A 3617-nucleotide genomic window follows, 5' to 3' on the forward strand; every position below is an offset into this window, starting at 1 on the left:
TCCCCCAAGCTCAAGTCACCTCTATTGCTTTCTACTGTCACCCCAGGGTTTGTCATTTGAAGTCCCCTGCATTTCCTTTTATTGTTAATTCTAAGCCCTGTTGGGCCACACGGCAAGAGTGAAGAAAAGCCCATGGTTCCCCAGGGCCAAGAACCAGGTTTCAATTCTGGGCACAAGGATTCTGTTCTGGGAGCGGGGGCTGGGGGGGTGGTGGGAATTATAGAACTCCTGTCTCCCCCAGGATAGATAGGGTGTGTGCACATTCGGGGGGTGAGGCACATTCATGGGGGTATAGGGGAGTGCATGTGTGCTTCTGTGAGTACATATGTGTCTGAATATATGTGAAAGGCAGAGAACAGCCTTGGGTGTCATTCGCTGGGAATCCATCTTGTGTTTTAAGATGTAATCTCTTGCTAGTTACCTGGGACACACCAATTGAGCTAGGCTAGCTGGCTAGTGCCCCCAGCCACCTGCCTCTCTTTACCATCTCCATGCTGAGACTGCAAACACATGCCACCATGAATGGCTTTCCCGGGTTGGTTCTGGAGCTCCTATGCGCTTGCTCAGCAAGTACTCTACCCACTGAGCCATCCCTCCAGCCTGCTGACTGCTTCTGAAGGCTCCACAGGGTCAGATTCCATGAGGACTGGCTATCCAGGCTTGAGTCTGAAAGCTGGTCTTGTCCCCACAAGCCTGGCGTGACCTGTGGCTGCTCTGGCCACCCACGAGGGTTGCAGCCTGGGCAGACAGAAGTCCAAAAGTCAAGAGGCCAGGCTTGACCCTGGGGAGGACAGCTGGCTCCTGGGGAGGGACCTTCCCTGGACCCGGAGGAAGTCAGCTCAGGCCTGGCCTGTCAGGCAAGCAGCCCAAGGGTAGACCCAAGCCCCGATTCCTCTGTGTCTGCAGCTGCTCCTGGGACCACCCCATGAGACAGAGCTACTGAGTCCCCCAGAGAGATCTGTAAGGAACCAGGACTGGGGGAGGTGGTGGTGGCTTTTTCTCAGCAGGATTTGTGTGTGTGTGTGTGTGTGTGTGTGTGTGTGTGTGTGTGTGTCTGTGTGTTCAACAGGGAGGGGGCCTGCTCCACTTCTGAGCCTGGAATTTATACAGCCCCTCGTTGGCGGCTGTAGTTTATCTTGAGTGAAAGAATAATAAACTTGTTTGACAGGATGATGTATTCAAAGCATCCGCCATCGCAGCACAGAGCACTGCCTGCTCTCAGGATGTCTGGAGTGGTGGGGACCGTCTTATCAAGTGTTTGGCCCCCGAGGATTGTCAACAACATGTTGTTTGCGGGCTGGAGTAAGGCAGAGATGGGCCTGGTTGGGGGAGACGGAGGGGAATCTGGCCATACTGAGAAAGGATAGCCGCCCAGATGGGGTCAGGAAGGCTTCAGCCTCTGATAGAAGGCAGCCCAGGCATGCATGGTCCAGGCCCAGCCCCCTTCTGCCTGTCCATAGTGTCCTGCCTGGGAGAGAATCTGCTTCATGGACCTCCACACTTCTGCAGGGACACATGTGGGACAGCCACAGCACCCCCTTTCTCCATCTCCTGTATTCTCCTTAACAGAGCAAAGAAATTAGCATGAAACTGTAAAAGTCTGCAAACACCGTGGGGAGGCATGGACCTAGCAAGAGTGAGCCTTGGAACTCCATCCCCTGTAACACCCAATAAATAAGTGAACACATAAATAAATAAATAAATAAATAAATAAATAAATAAATAAATAAATAAATAAAAATATGCCAACTAGCCAACCCTCAGCAGAGGGCAGGGGAAGCGTTTAAGCCTGGCTCCAGGCCCTACCCCCACCCCCAACCCCTCTGCCAGGCAACCTTTGGCCATTCCCATGATCCTTTAGAACTTTGTTTTCTCTCACGCTGCAAAGGGACTTGACAGTACTTACCACGTAGATTCTGAGCTCAGTGCTGTAGCCACACTACTACCAGGAGAACACTGAAAATTCCAAATAGATGAGCTCAAAAGACCTCCAGCAACCAAAGCCTTCCCAGGCTGCAGCCCCCAGACCATGGATTTCTCCCTCCTGATCCTGGGAAGTCCGTTCTCTTGCCTAACTTTGAGGCCTCTTGTTTCATCCTGAACTCTGTTCCTTCTTGCATCACTTCCATATCAACTCTCTCCAAAGCTGCCTCTTTTTCTAAGCTTCATGGTCCTGATTCTTCTCTCTCTCTCTCTCTCTCTCTCTCTCTCTCTCTCTCTCTCTCTCAAGCTAAGACCTCCTGTACAACCAACTCTAGCACTTCGCACTTCTCCTTTGTTTGGGGGAATACATTTAAAAACAAATAAATACAACAAAAAAGACAAAAAAAAAACAAAAAAGCCCAAGAACAACAATAGCAATAAACAACAGGTCAACACTCTAAGGACCTGTTGGTGACAGCCCCAGGGACAACAGGGAGGCTACCAAGGAAGGAGGGGAGGGGCCATACGCACAGAGTACTGACCAAGCAGCTGGATCCATTCTAGGACTGAATATGGAACCTCACAGGGTCTCTTTGTTTATCTCCCATTTTACAGATTCAGACACTGAGGCTGGAGAAGACTCTGGATCAAGTGGCTTCCCAACTTGTACTTGACCTTCTATCTGGAAAAAAAAAAAAAACATGCAGGAAGAACCCCACCCAGAACTCTCCAACAGCTGCTCAGAAAGGCCAAGACTCTGTGGAAGACACAAGGGACCCTGGGAAGAGGCCGAGGCCAAGCAGTCTGGCAAGGAGCTCAAGTCTGAACACAGATGTGTGTGAGCTGGGGCTACCTGGGCCGAGAACAGGAGAGCCCACAGCCAACACTGGTTTCCCTTGGGCCTCGCCCCTCATTTCCTTAGCATCGGCTCCTTTTTCCTTCCTTCTGTCCTTTGTCTAGGAGCCAAGCCCTTTAGAGTCCACCATCAGCCACTGCCCTCCCTGTCCTTGTATCTCCTTCCTGGCTCTGAAGTTCCTGCTGAGTGCCAGCCTCCAGGCCCACCATGGTCTAGATCCCCGTGGTCCATGGAGAGGGCAGAAGTGGGCGGTGGGCATCCAGGAAGCCAGTCCACATGTCAGAGTTTTCTGTAGCAGGTGCTAGGACCACAGAGATGACCGAGTCATACTCTGCCTGCAGCCAGTTCAGGCTAGCTGAGGACATGAGGCGGGAGCTCTCACTTCAACCTCAGACAGCTGCAAGAAACTCTGGCAGGAAGCGGAGGGATGTACTGACGGTCTCCAGAGGGAGCTGACTGTGCCTGTGAATGTATGTTTAGTCATTAATTTATTTCATCCTGTTACTGGGCGTCTGTGGCCTGGGCGGTGCTGGGAACAGCCAGGGGTCTACGGGGAAGGCAGGCTTTCCGGTGGGCTTGAACCCCTTATGGGGAGAGGCTGAGCTTGTGGTAGAGACTGTAGGTATGGGGGCTGGGTGGCAGCAGATTCCTGAAGGGCAATGGTGGTTAGGAGGTGGGGGGTGTGTGTCATTTAAGGTTGTAGACTGGAACAGGTAGACCGGACCCTGTGGGAGGCTGGCATCTGGGTTATTCTGTGTTCTGGTTCTATTCAGGGTCTGACCACCAGAGGCAACGAGAGGAGGGAGATCGGGTGGCAGGGCTGGGTCTCTGGAACAGC

At 52.3% G+C, this 3617-nt stretch overlaps 1 long non-coding RNA gene across 2 annotated transcripts; it reads left to right on the forward strand.

Moving 5' to 3' along the window:
• Positions 1-825: 825 nt before the first annotated feature.
• LOC114620427 lies at positions 826-1731 on the forward strand. 2 transcript variants are annotated; one of them, XR_003711321.1, is made up of 3 exons: positions 826-960; positions 1169-1302; positions 1570-1731. It is a non-coding gene; the product is annotated as an uncharacterized LOC114620427 (long non-coding RNA). The 2 variants fall into 2 exon arrangements; XR_003711320.1 differs by having other exon boundaries at positions 1169-1731.
• The last annotated feature ends 1886 nt before the right edge of the window (positions 1732-3617 follow it).

The sequence above is a fragment of the Grammomys surdaster genome, unplaced genomic scaffold (genome assembly GCF_004785775.1).
Source record: "Grammomys surdaster isolate TR1022 unplaced genomic scaffold, NIH_TR_1.0 169, whole genome shotgun sequence".
Lineage (NCBI taxonomy): Eukaryota > Metazoa > Chordata > Mammalia > Rodentia > Muridae > Grammomys > Grammomys surdaster.